This window comes from Chiloscyllium plagiosum, chromosome 39, assembly GCF_004010195.1.
Source record: "Chiloscyllium plagiosum isolate BGI_BamShark_2017 chromosome 39, ASM401019v2, whole genome shotgun sequence".
NCBI classification, from domain to species: domain Eukaryota; kingdom Metazoa; phylum Chordata; class Chondrichthyes; order Orectolobiformes; family Hemiscylliidae; genus Chiloscyllium; species Chiloscyllium plagiosum.
This window is the reverse complement of record NC_057748.1, coordinates 11,560,603-11,575,155: the sequence shown is the minus strand read 5'-3', so window position 1 is coordinate 11,575,155 and position 14,553 is coordinate 11,560,603. Positions and strand designations below refer to the sequence as shown.

At 45.0% G+C, this 14,553-nt stretch overlaps 1 protein-coding gene across 1 annotated transcript in view; it reads right to left on the bottom strand.

The window, feature by feature from the left end:
* LOC122542240 (parvalbumin alpha-like) overlaps positions 1 to 13,076 on the bottom strand; it is a 28,541-nt gene extending 15,465 nt beyond the window's left edge. The window contains exon 1 of the mRNA XM_043679770.1: positions 12,969 to 13,076. The gene's annotated coding sequence lies outside the window, so the exon portion shown is untranslated. The remainder of the gene's footprint in view (positions 1 to 12,968) is intronic.
* Between the last annotated feature and the right edge of the window lie 1,477 nt (positions 13,077 to 14,553).

The following is a 14,553-nucleotide window of genomic DNA, read 5'->3' as shown; positions in this document are numbered from 1 at the left end:
TAAATGGCTATGTTTAGCAGCCTCGAGTGTGCCTTTGCATGAGGATGGCAACACCTTGGAGGGATGTCTTCAGATCCGGATAAATCCTGGATAACGTGAAGTTCAAATGCATCCTCAGTGGGACTTTGGTGGAATGGGCCCACTCTGACCCGGCATTTTGAAATGAACCCTGTATTCACACCAATCTGAAGAAGATACCCATGAAGATGAGGGCAACATCAGCTGGGCAATGTCAGGACCAGTGCTTGAGTCTTTAACAATTGCAGGTTGTGTGCTCCATAGCAGAGAACTGTCCACTGGTACAACATAGCACATAGAACATTACAACGCAGTACAGACCCTTCGGCCCTCGATGTTGCGCCGACCTGTGCAACCAATCTGAAGCCCATCTAACCTACACTATTCCATTATGTTTATCCAATGACCATTTGAATGCCCTGAAAGCTGGCACGCCTACTACTGTTGCAGGCATGGCAGAAGTAGCCAGATGCGGCATGTTGAACTTTGAACTCTGCAATATGATGTAAGTTGGCGCCAACAAACCCTGGTTGCCTGACCTGTCACACGTGGCCCCTCTGTCCACGCACAGAGGTGCTGGGAAGTCCAGTCAATTGAGGACAATGAATGCCTTCCACCGACCAGAGACTCAAAAATGTCGCCATTTGACTTTGTGGAATCACCTGTGTGTTTAACCTTCGATAGCGTGACTTCAACCCTGAGGAAGGTACACATGGACCCCCCGACGCCTTGTGAAGATCCAAGACAGTGATCCCTGGCCTCCACCTTCCTAGAAGCTCAAGGCCAACCTGACTACATCTGTACAAACCACAGCGGTTGCAAAATATTCGACACTCAAACTCAGAATGTTCAGCTTTCTGGCATGTGTAACTCAGTAAAGGCTAAGGAACAGGGAAAATACTCAACGCACTATTCACAAATGAGATAGAGCCATCAAAGCAATACTCCTACTCCTGACAATATGGTTCAAGTCCCTAATTATATTTGTTCCCCTCCAGCTACAGTTTTTGGGAGAGAGAGAGAGAGAGAGGGGTTACCCTCCATCTACAATAGTTATTGGGAGAAAGAGGGATGGATCACAAAACAGGCACTCACAAGAGTAATTTCCCACCATCGGTATTTGGCCAACTCCTACTTGAAATGTTCTTGTTCTTATCATAGAATCCCTACAGCATGGAAGCAGGCCCTTCGGTCCATCAAGTCCACACTAGCCTTCCAAAAAGGATCACATCCAGATCCACCCTATAACCCTGCATTTCTCATTGCTAACCCACCTAGCCTGCACACCGTGGGGTAATTTAGCATGGCCAATCCACTTAACTTGCTCATCTTCCGACTGTGGAAGGAAACTGGAGCGTCCAGAGGAAACTCACGCAGACAAGGGCAGAACATGCAAAGTCAATGCAGACAGTCACCTGAGGCTGGAATTGAATCTGGAGCAGCAGTGCTAACCACTGAGCCATCCAAATCTTGCTATTGATTTTCCAATCATTCTCTCTTTTCCCTCTCCATACCTTCAGTGCTTTGAAAACATTTTTCTCCTATTACTTTTCCAATGGAACACTCTCCATCACCCAACCTTTGTATTCTATCACAAGCCTTGAATAGACCTAGTGACCCAGCCGAGTGAATCTATAGAGGGATGGGTTAGTGTAGAGGGATGGGTTAGTGTAGAAGGATGGGTTTGTGTAGAAGGATGGGTTAGTAGTAGAGGGATGGGTTAGTTGTAGAAGAATGGGTTAGTGTATAAGGATGGGTGAGTAGTAGAGGGCTAGGTTAGTTGTAGAAGGATGGGTTAATATAGAAGGATGGGTTAGTGTATAAGGATGGGTTAGTGTAGAAGGAGAGTAGTGAATCTATAGATTCACTACTCTCTGAGAGAATTTCCAATGGAACACTCTCCATCACCCAACCTTTGTATTCTATCTCTAGCCTTGAATAGACCTAATGACCCAGCCTAGTGAATCTATAGATACACTACTCTCTGAGAGAAGAAATTCCTCCTAAATGTACAATTCTGAGTCTACGCCCTCTGGTCCTGGACTTTCCTACAAGAGGAAACAATTTCTTCACATCTACCCTGACAATCTTGAACATTTCACAGAATCCCTACAGCGTGGAAACAGGCCATTTAGCCCAACAAGTCCACACTGACCCTTGTCAGAATAACCCACCCAGACCCATTCCCTCTATCCTATTACTCTACGTTTACCCCTGACTAATGCACCTAACCTACACATCTCTGAACACTATGGGGCAATTTAGCACGGCCAATCCAACCTGACCTGCACATCTTTGGATTGTGGGAAGAAACCGGAGCACCCGAAGGAAACCCACGCAGACACGGGGAGAACGTGCAAACTCCACACAGACAGTCACCCACGGCTGGAATCGAACACGGGTCCGTGGCACTGTGAGGCAGCAGTGCTAACCACTGAGCCACCAGGCCACCCTTTCTTTTATTTGTTCACGGGATGTGGGTGTCATGGGTTAGACCAGCATTTGTTGCCCATCTCAAATTGTCCTCGAGAGGGGGAGCCCTTGTAGTGACTGAACATCGGAGTGTCGTCTACAAAAGTGCTTCAGGATTTGTGATGCCCGTGATAGTTCAGAGCAATCTTTCTTCCATTCTGTGAGAAAAGAACACGTCGGGGACATCACCTCACACATGAGGTAGTTTCCCTGACCCAGGATGCTCTCTTGTGATAGAAGGCTAGATTAAATTTGAGATTCCAAATGGGTCTGTTTTCAAATCATAGAATCCCTACAATGTGGAAAGAGACCATTCGGCCCATCGGGTCTGCACTCACCCTCCAAACTGCATCCTGCTCAATCCCAGCCCCCCCACCCTATGCCCGTAACCCCGCATTTACCATGGCTAACCCACTTAGCCCACAGGAAATTGGCAGGGGGGTGATACACAGGGCATCTCAACCAGATTGGACTGTATGTGAGTCTGTTTATTCCTTGATTTAATTTCTGTTATGTGTGCTTCGAAGTGTTCAGCTTGTTATTTCCCTGCATTAAACTGTATTGGCCGCCAAGCCGCCCATTCTACTAACCTTTAAAACTGTAAAACAAATCTGGAATATAAGGTTGGTCCCAGCAATGGTGACCGTAAAACTATCATCAATTGTTGTCAAAAATAAAATCCCCATCAAATCATTCATGTTATTACTGAAAAGACTAAAGATTCTCGGATCCCGAATCCATGCCTATCCCTGGCGTCTGAGATTTGACCAAACGGTTTGAAGCATTGGTATTGGATTTGACCCTCAGCTGGACTTCCGAATACAAATCTGTGCCATTAACAACCTCTCCTTTTTCCACCTCAGTCTCCCTCCTCAGCTCATCTGTTGCTGAATCGCTCTTCCAAGCCTTCGTTACCACTGTCAAAGAGTGTGGTGCTGGAAAAGCACAGCCGGTCAGACAGTATCCAAGGAGCAGGAGGGTCGCTGTTTCGAGCATAAGCTCTTTGTTACCACTGGAATTGAGTCTCCTCTCTCCTGGCAAGGGGATCTCCTACTTTACCATGTACCAATATAAGATTATTCAAAATCTCATCGCCTTGGTGTCCTTACTCACATCAAGTTGAGTGAAACCACTTCTCCTTCTGCAGTCCCTTGACATTGAAGATGACCTCCTTCCAATGTGGAGTTGAGGTGATGAGACAGTTCCATGCACACTACCACAGTCACAGTGCTTGCTGATATGGATGGATGGAATGTTCGGCCTCTTGCTGCCTCCTCTTGTTTGCCTTTGCCCTCCACGTGGCCAACGGTTGAGACCTGCGCAATTGCTTTGTCTTCCGTTTGGACCGTCACTTCCGATTCCCACCAGTTGGCGATGCAAGTAGTTAGCACTGCTGCCTCATGCAGCCAGGATCCTGGTTTGATCCCTGCCTCGGGCAGCTGCCTGTGTGGAAGTTTGCACATTCTCCTAGTGTCTGTGTGCGCTTTGTCTGGATGCTCTGGTTTCCTCCCACTGTCGAAATGTTCCCTCCCACAATCCAAAGATGTGCAGGTTAGGTAAATTGACCATGCTAAATTGCCATATAGTGTTCAGGGATGTGTAGGTTAGGTCCTGTTTTCACACTGTCGGGATTCTATGATTGTGTCGGCAAGATTTTGAGGACATCCTTGAAGTGCTCCCTCTGGCCTCCTGGCAAATGCATGCTGTGATGGAGCACATCAACTCTGTGCCTGCTGACTGAGATTGGCTCCCATTTAAGTGACTCCCTGACTTTGGAGCAGACTTTGTCATATTCAGTCCCCCTGTGGCTGCACCGTCCTGCATTGGGTGGTTCTAAAAACCTTTATGGAGATAGGATTTAGACTTTGAGATCTGGATGTTTTCCTTACTTATTGATTTTCTTTTATTTCTGCTGTTGGTTTTTTTCTGAGATTCTGATTTGTTTACAAGTTGGGGTGACGCAGTGGTTAGCACTGCTGCCTCAAGGCAGGAGGGACCCGGGTTCGATTCCAGCCTTGGGGCAACTGTCTGTGTGGTGTTTGCATGTTTTCCTTGTGTCTGCGTGGGCTTTGTCTGGATGATCCAGTCACCTCCGACAGTCCAAAGGTGTGGACTGGCCCTGCTAAATTGTTCAGGGCTGTGTAGGTTGGGTTGATTAGCCATGGGAAATACAGGGGTGTGGGCCGAATGGCCTGCTTCCACACCACAGGGATTCTATGGTGACTTTGCACACTTTTCACTGCACTCATACAGCCCTATACTTCAGCACATATGACAATAAAATCTAATTCTAATTGTATCAGTGATCTCCAAGCTGTCCATGCTTTTCCGTTCCAATCTCTTGAAAATCGCAGATTTTAGTCGCTCCACCATGAATGGCCATGCCTTAACCTGTCAAGTCTCTGAGCACTGGACTTCCTTCACGCTCTCCATTTCTCCATCTCTCCATCTTGCTTTCTTCCTTTAAGACGTCACTAAAACCTACCTCTTTGACTGACTATCTGGTCTCTCATCCTGATATCTCCTCACGTTTCTCAGTGGCAGATTTGGTTTCATAATCTTCATGTGAAGCAGCTGGGGCCATTTTTAATCACACTAAGGGCGGTATATAAATGCAGGCGGATGTTACTATCCAAGAGCACAACCTTGGCTGGCCTCCAAGATTGGTACTGACGTAGAATTTGAGGTCTCACACAGTCAGGGACAGTGATGATATTTCTAGGTGGAGATAATCAGGAGATTGTGTGTTTTTCAGATTATTGTGGCCATCTGGTTAACGGGCACCCTTGGCACACATCCGCAGACATTTGTTTCTCTACTAAGAAATCACGAGTCTTGGTATGGCATTGCCAGCTGTACAAACTGGCAAATGTGATGTTGTAAAGAGGGAACCAGTTGCTTCATGATATTGAACTTCAATATCGCCATAAAAACTGACAAACTGTCCTAACTTTCCAACTTGCACTCATCAGGACAGAATCACAAGAATGCCAAATCTCAAAGGGAGGAGTTTGAGATTTGGTGTTCTTGTAATTTTGTCCTGATGAGAACTACCATTTGAAGAAAGTTCAACAGGATATTTCTTTCCTCAGAAGTACTCCATGGGATCTATTGATGAAGCCAACAAGGGATGATCCAATCCTTCCAATCTTCCAGGAAGAGAGGGTTGGCCCTGGTTTCTTAGTCTGAAGCAGTGGCAGAATGGAAATGTTCTTTTATATGCATACATTTGAGGTCACATGCTGTTAAATGGCAAGCTTTCATAATGAATTGGCATTTCGTTAGAAACATTTAATCCTTCACTCAACAAAAATATAGTGTGGACCTTAATATACAACGAACTAAATTTATTTTGATGTTATCATAACATTTCGAAAACAAATGTGGTTGTTTGTACACAGCAAGATCCTACAAATAACAGGGTGATCATGCGTTTTTGTGACTTCGACTGAGGGACAACCTTTAGCCGAAGCACTGAGGGGAGCTTCCCTGATCTTCATCGAAAGACAGTCCAGCTGGTAGGATGGCACTCCTTCAGTTCGGCACACTATCAGTCATAGACTTTGCAACCAACTTCTAATGGCCGTATTCAAAAGGTGAGACGCCTCCCCAAGAGGGCGCCACCGACCCTCAGGTTCCAGAAATCAGAAGGTCAACGAGGGACTGAAGGAGTTCCGATTGTCACAGGGCAGCAAGGTTGGTGCGTCAGTGAGCAGAATCGTCGGTTTGAAGGAATCTCAAACAGTTATCCGTTTCAAAGTGAGTGTCTTGCACCTGCTTTATGTCAATAAAACCCCTACCCCTTTACACAGGGAAGGTCCATATCAATGAGATTGGAATAGAATGATAATGGAATAGCTAATAGCAAGAAACAAAAACAGGAATTGCTGGAGAAGCTCAGGAGGTCTGGCAGCATCTGTGGTGAGAAATTAGAAACTTAACATCTTGTTAACTCTGCCTTCTTCTCACAGATGATGCAAGACCTGTTGAGTTTCTCCAGTGATTTCGGTTTTTGTTTCAGATCTCCAGCACCCACAGTTCTTTGTTTCTTTAAACGTTTTCTTGAAAGAGGAACTTATAGAGTCATAGAGATGTATAGCACAGATACAGACCCTTTGGTTCAACTCGTCCATGCCGACCAGATATCCTAACCTTATCTAGTCACATTTGCCAGCATTTGGCCCATATTCCTCTAAACCCTCTATTCATCTACCCATCCAGGTGCCTTTTAAATGTTGTAATTATACTAGCCTTCACCACTTCCTCTGACAGCTCATTCCATACATGTACCACCCTCTGTGTGCCCCTTAGATCCCTTTTAAATCTTTCCCCTCTCACCCTAAACCTATGCCCTCTAATTTTGGACTCCCCTACCCTGGGGAAAAGACCTTGGCTAGTCACTCTATCTGCGCACCTCATAACCTTCGAGAAAAAAAGCATTCCCTGATTAAAACCACCTTTAAAGTTCTTTCGTTGACCCTGCGCAAATTTTCAATACTGCCTTTTTTCAAACAGTTGGCAGCTGAGGAGGCCATCAAATCTGAGCCCAATTTCCAACAATAGGAAGACAAACAGAAAGTGCTGAACAAACTCGCCAGCATCTGCAACCATTCTGAAGAAGAGACAAACCAGACTCGAAATGCTTTCTCTCCACAGGTGCTGCCAGGTCTGCTCAGTTTCTCCAACACTTTCTGTTTTTATTTCAGATTTTCAGCATCCGCAGTATTTTACTTTTACGCTGGCAAAAAGAGTGAACTCAGTAACCCTGGGCTATAGTCCAAAGTGCTTCATTTGTAACATTGGTACTAACATCAATCCAAGAAATCTCTACCCTTTGTTTGCAAAGTGTTGATAAAAATTAAATTAAAAGGACATTTGCCTTGCCTCTTAGATTAGACTTCCTACAGTATGGAAACAGGCCTGACAGGTCCACACCAACCCTCCAAACAGTAACCCATCCAGACCCATTCCCCTACGTTTACCCCTGCCTGATGCACCTAACACTATGGGCAATTTAGCACGGCCAATTCACCCTAACCTGCACATCTTTGGACTGTGGGAGGAAACCCACACAGACACAGGGAGAATGTGCAAACTCCACACAGACAGTTACCTGAGGCAAGAATTGAACCCAGGTCCCTGGCACTGTAAGGCAGCTGTGTTAACCACTGAGCCACCATACCACCCACTTAAGCAGGCATCCTCAACTCTCTAAGGTTTAGCAGATAAATACAAAAGACAGAAGGACTTGGATTTATGTAGCCGGTATTTCAACAGAGTAGGCACTACAATAATGTAGGGAAGATACCTGCCAATTTACACACAGCTCCTACAATGCTATAGAAGCAATATTAATTGAGGGATACTTGTGACCATGATTCTATGGAGAAAACCCCTTCAAAGTAATTTGCTTGAATCTTGCAGGAAGGATGTTATTAAACTGGAAAGATTTACAAAGATGTTACTGAGACTGGAAGGTTTGAGTTATAAGGATAGGCTGGGACTCATTTACCTGGAGTGAAGGAGGTGAGGAGGTTTATAAAATCATGAGGGTCATAGGTAGGCTGAATAGTCAAGGTCCATTCTCCCCAGGGTAGGGAGCCCAAATCTAAAGGGCATAGGTTTAAAGATGAGAGGGGAAAGATTTAAAAGGGACCTAGGGATAACTTTTTCATGCAGAGGGTTGTGTGCAAGAGAAAGTGATAGAGGAAGCTGCCGACTGTTTGAAGAGAATACTATGGGCAATTTAGCATGGCCAATCCACCCTAACCTGCACATCTTTGGACTGTGGGAGGAATCGGAGCACCCAGAGGAAACCCACACAGACACGGGGAGAATGTGCAAACTCCACACAGTAGTCACCTGAGGCTGGAATCAAACCTGGGACCCTGATGCTGTGCGACAGCAGTGCTAACCACTGAGCCACCGTGCCACCCCAAGCAAAGTCAGAAGTCGCACAACACCAACAGATTATAGTCCAACAGATTTATTTAAAATCAGAAGCTTTCGGAGCGCCGCTCATTCACCTGATGAAGGGCTACATTCTGAAAGCTTGTGATTTCAAATAAAGCTGTCAGACTCTAACCTGGTGTCATGTGATTTCTGATTTTGCCCATTCCGTGTCCAACGCCAGCATCTCCACAACACGTAGACAAGTACATGAACAGGAAAGGCTTAGAGGGAATATGGGTCATTGGGACTAATTTAGATTAGGAAAGCCTAGTCAGCATGGACAAGTTGGACCATTTCCATGTTGCATGACTCTATGATTGCGAGGAAAAGTTATACAGTGCCTTTTGCATACTTTAGACCAATGAAGCACTTTTAAAGTATAGTCACTGTTGTAATGTGGGAAATTTGCGCACAGCAGGCTCCCACATGACTGGCTAATTCCAGTTTGTTGCTGTTGTTTGAGACATAAAGATTAACCCAAAGTGTGGGGAAAACTCCAATGTTGTGGAACTTTTTACAGCCATTTGAGAATTCAGACGTGGCCTTGGTGTAATATCTCATCTGAGGTAATAATGCAATAATGAGGCCTTCCCTCTGTACTACAGAACAACCTCGATTATCTGAACGAGATGGGCGGGGAGTATTTTGTTCGGGTAATTGATTATTTGGATGACGCATGACGTTTTGAAGGGACCTTGAGATCTCGTTCGGATAATCCAAAATTCGGATAATTAACATACGGATAACTGAGGTTGTACTGTATTGTGCAGACATGTGATCAGGTCAGTGAAGTGGGACTTGAACCTGCAATGTTGTGACTCAGAGATGAAAGGGTGGGTTAGCTGAGGCCAGATGGGAGATTGAAATTGGCAGCAGTCCCCCAGATGAAAGCATCAACAAGAGTTCTGATCCGAATCCTGATTAGAATCTAGTAACAGCTTATTGAAAAAGACACATGTCTGGAAGCTGGCGCGGACAGGACTGGGATCAGCTGCAGTGCTGTGTTGCCTTGTTGGCACTCTGGCTCTCCGCTGACATGGAATGATCCTCTGGGCAAGCGACCAAGAGAGCTACAAGCAACGTGGAACTCACAAACATGGGGCAGCATGTTCACGAAGGGAAAATTGACAGGTTGTTGAATTTGTAACTCACAGCCTTCAAACGTTTATAGGGAGAATTATAGCACCATGCAGCTCAAAGTGTAGCCATTGATCCCATCATAATCGTGCTGGCCCTTTGAAGGAGCTAACAACTCCCCTTGCTATTTCCCCATTGTCCTGGAATCAGTACTCGCACGGTTTGCTGCCAAGTGAAATGACAGCACATGACAATGGTCACCGAGCAGGGCAGCTCAAGCAGTCGAACGGCCCCTCTCTGAGGGATAGGGTGTCTTTGGGGACAAGGTAGCCTCAGTGAAGGATCAGACTGACAACCATTTGCAAACCACAGGCTTAATTCCATGTAAATACTGTCTTCCACACCTAGCCTTAATTTCCTTCCATGTTTGCAACGACTTGATGCCAGCGGGATAAAGAATCCCTGTTTCATGATCTTTTGGTCATCCACGTGTACAAATCTCATGTCGACATGGGGTGGCTGCTTCATTCTATTGCCAAATTGGGGAAAAGCCACCCATTTTGATACTGTTCTTGTTCCTGTTCTACTCACCGCTCTGTTTCGGGCTGGGTCTATGTGCGGGTTACATCAGTGAAAGGTAAAAGGGGATGCTCCATTTGTGGATTGCTACAAGGTTTTAGATAATTGGAGTGGAGTCAAATGCAAATCTCCTATTGGCTGCAATGCTAAGTATTAAAGACCCAATTGATAGTTGAGCTTATGGCATTACACACTCAAATGTCAAGAAGATTGTCTGCAGATTAATTTCTCCAGTTTCAGCACAGTTAAAAACAAGGGGATTAGAGCAGGGAGTAAGCTCAGAGTGTCGCCAGGAAGCATGTTTAATGAATGGTAGCAACACAGCCACAACAAAGTAGAAACATAGCCCAAACTGTGTAAAGCAGCAGTTATCGTGCAGTTATATACACAGAAAGCCTCCATTTTTGGCTTGCTCTTCGTCCAACAAGGGATTGTATCGTTATTCTTTTGCCACCGAAATCTTTGAATTCCCTTTCTAGCTAACGGGTGTACCTATAACAGCGGTTCGAGAAAGCAGCTCACCACCACCTTCCCCAGGGCAACTAGGGACGGGCAACAAGTACCGCGAGGAAAAGTGGCGATGGTTGACCGCATTAAAGCAATTGCCAAATAAAATCACCTCAAAATACGGAGTCAAATGGTGAAAGAGTGCTTTGTGTGTTCTCCCTCTCTCTCCCCTCTCCACTTTGGTTTTTTTTCACGATGTGGAGGAGCTGGTGTTGGACTGGGGTGGACCAATTTAAAAATCAGCCAAGAGAAAGTGAGGACTGCAGATGCTGGAGGTCAGAGTCGAAAGTGTGCTGGAAAAGCACAGCCGCTCAGGCAGCATCTGAGGAGCAGGAGAGTCGATGTTTCGGGGAAAAGCCCTTCTTCAGGAATAAGGCTTGTGGAACGAGGGGGTGGACAGATAAATGGGAGGGATGTGGGGCTGGAGGCGAAGGTAACTGGGAGTGCGATAGATAGGCGGAAGTGGGGGTAATGGTGATAGGTCATAGAGGAAGATGGAGCAGATAGGTGGGAAGGAAGATGGACAGGTAGATAGTTCAAGAGGGCGGTGCTGAGCTGGAAGGTTGGATCTGGGATAAGGTGGGGGGAGGGGAAATGAGGAAACTGGTGAAATCCACATTGATCCCGTGTTGTTGGAGGGTCCCAAGGTGGAAGTTGAAAGTTAAAAACCACATAACACCAGGTTATAGTCCAACAAGTTGATTTGGAAACACTAGCTTTTGGAGCGCTGCTCCTTTACCAGGTAGCTGTGGAGCAGGACCATTAGATACAGACACCATTTGCTATAAATTTTGTATCTTATGGTCCTGCTCCACAGCTACCTGACAAAGGAGCAGAATTCTGAAAGCTAGTGCTTCCAAAATCAACCTGTTGGACTATAACCTGGCGTTGTGTGATTTTTAACTTGTTCCTTTTCGCCATTGTGCCATTTACCCATCAGATGCCTTGTTGCGTTTGCCAAATTTACAAAATATTAGCAGGCCCCCAAACATCTTTAAGCTCAACCGTCGTGACCAACATTTGAATCCTCATCGTTGGGGCAGTCCAGTTCACTCAGACGGCGGTGGTGCCTACTTGCACAGACCGATCCCAGTTTCTGAGCTCTGCTCCAGTGTGATTTATCAGTGAGCATCATGCACAGATGTCCATGCCTCAGACTTTGGGGATCCGATCTTCCTCACTCCTCCCGTCAGAACAACATATCCATAGAAATCTAACCGTTCCTGAATACTTTGACCAGGAAAGCATAAGCATATTGCGATCATTTTAACTTTGGCCAATAGTTTTACTTAGAGCAACATCAAAGGAACAACCATTATAGTACAAGACTAAGAAGGCTCTTGTTCTATAGTGGTAGTGTCCCTATCTCTGAGCCGAGAGGCCTGGAATTAAATGCCACCTGCTCAAGAGATGTGTAAATGCTGAGCAAGTTGACTAAAAACATCTGAATAACACCTAAAGTGCCTTTTGATTGAAGGAATTGGAAAAATCACATTGGGAAAAACAGTACAATTCAGGATTGTCCATTTCACACAATCACACACAATACAAATTACTGAATTGATAAATAGAAATGACTTCAATATCAAAAAAGCCTGTTCAGCCCTTATTTGAAGTTTCATGTGAATTCTCAAACAGCATAAAGAATTGTTTTGGAATCCCCAACTACCAAATATAATTCTTCAGCTGCAGAGCTTAGGGAATTAGATTCTCATTCAGTAACGTGCAAAACTAAAACAAAACTCCAGTGTTGACGTGTTCAGGCATCATTATCAATATTTTAAATTTCTGATGGACTATCCATAACTTCAAAGAACATCTCTCCACCTATCATTAAAAGCCAAATAACTTTGGAATCGATTTTATTTTCTGAGGAAGGATCACTCGACCTGAAACATTAACTCTGATTTCTCTCCACAGATGCTGCCAGACCTGCTGAGCTTTTCCAGCAATCTCTACGTTTGCTTCTGATTTACAGTATCCACAGCTCTTTTGGTGTTTATCTATTTCATTTTATTCTGTTAAATTGCTTTTCAAATAATATTTTTATTACGAAAATTCTCACTTCAATTTGATGTTTTGTATCACACTTACTCCTCCTAATTGTATCCTTCCCTCTCGTTTGCTGTTCTCTCCATCATTGCACTCCCATTCCCACTGCTTTTCTCCCCTTTGACGCATTCTGTTTCTCTTTTAAATCCTTTTCTTAAAGATCTTATTCAAGTGGTTTCTCTTTCCTCCTGCTCCTTTCCCCTCTGCACTTTAAGCATTCAGAGCAAATCCCTCTGAAAAGGCTTCGCTGCATCCGTCCTCTCCTTTTCTCCTCCGCATTCCCTGAGCAAAGTTCCAAGTGAGGGACTTACCTTAAAGTGTTGGACACGCGTTGGCGGAAGGACTGCAGGAATTAGGAGGTGGCTGAGGAACAAGCAATGGGTAACTGGGGAAAGCAGCCCCAACCCTTATGTACTCGGCTCCCGCTCTATTTTAGGAAGTTATCTCTTTTCAGCTCCTGAAGGATCAGATAGTCAGAAATGAGACAGTATCACATTTACTTTGCCTAATCAAACTTGCACTATTAATATCTCAAGCTGGTTGCCTGAAAAACTCAGTGTGAAGCTATGTAACTGTGGAAAAGAAGCAGTTCTCTCCTGCTATGACACCCCTGCATTGACTCCAAATAAGTGAGCTGCAGAGTGCCAACCCTCAAATCCCAACTCTCCCACAATGGTGCCTTTACACGCAATCCCTCTCCCCCAGGTTTGGACCCACAGCTTAGCTGCCCATGTGACTTCTCCTGATATCTATCTCCGCTGCAATAGAATTGGTGAGGCAATTGTCTAAATTGTAGCAAATGCTTTCTTTAAGTTTAATCAGTCCCAGGTATTTGGATAGGAAGGTGGGCCCTTTTGCAAGTATCATATAGATGATATGGGATCCCTGCATTCTCACAAGATTAATTTAGATTTCATTTGGCCGTGGTGCAGATGATAAATTTAGGAGTGGATTAAATGCCGATTGGACTAATAGCTCCTTTTAAGGGGCCTTCAAGTGAGTAGAGAGAAGCTTTTAAATATTGCCTTTAAAGGTACTGTGAAGAGAAATTGTCCATATTCTTTTCTGTACAATCACAATAAAAAAGAATGTGGGAATTCAAATGATCCTACTGGCGCTAGCCAGTTGGCACACCTTGTGGATGAAAATAGTTTGCGTTGTGAGCTGGCATCGACTGTACAATTATAATTTATAATGTGCAACATGACTGCAGTACAGTACTCTGCTGCGACATGTCAGTGAGCTTCCTGCAGCTTGATTTAATTGTTGGCCGTTCTTGTTGATTGGCCAGGTATTTGTGGGTTCCACTCCATCCCCTCTCCCCACCCCCCCCCCCCCCCCCCACTCCCTCCAGTTCTGGGACTTGGCATCACTGCTTGGTGCAGTACTGAGAGAGTGCTGCAGTGCGGGAGATGCTGTCTTTCAGTTTCTACAAAGTGCACACGGGTAACAACTTGAGTCCGGGCCAGAGGCTGAGAGGTATCTCCCATAACCTGGCCAAGGTCCTGTGAGCTGGCTCAGTCAGCGGTTCATCAAATCAATTCAGAGCCAGCAGAATAGGAATGGTTAGACTGCAGGCTCCATACTAAAGTGGCTGACCCATAAGTACCTTCCAAAGAGAGGCATCACAAATCACTCAGTATTAACAAACTCGTAATAATAGCTCAGGAGGAACACAAACCTTACTGCTGCTACTCACATGAGGAGGTTTTAACTCAGATGCCCAGTTATAGGAAGAATATCATCAAGCTGGAGAGGATTTAAAAGAGATTTACCAGGATGTTGCTGGGAATCAAAGGTTTGAGCTATAAACAAAGGCTGGATCATCTGGGACTTTTTTCACTGGAGCGTAGGAGGTTGAGAGGCGACCTTATGGAAGATTATAAAATCACCGAA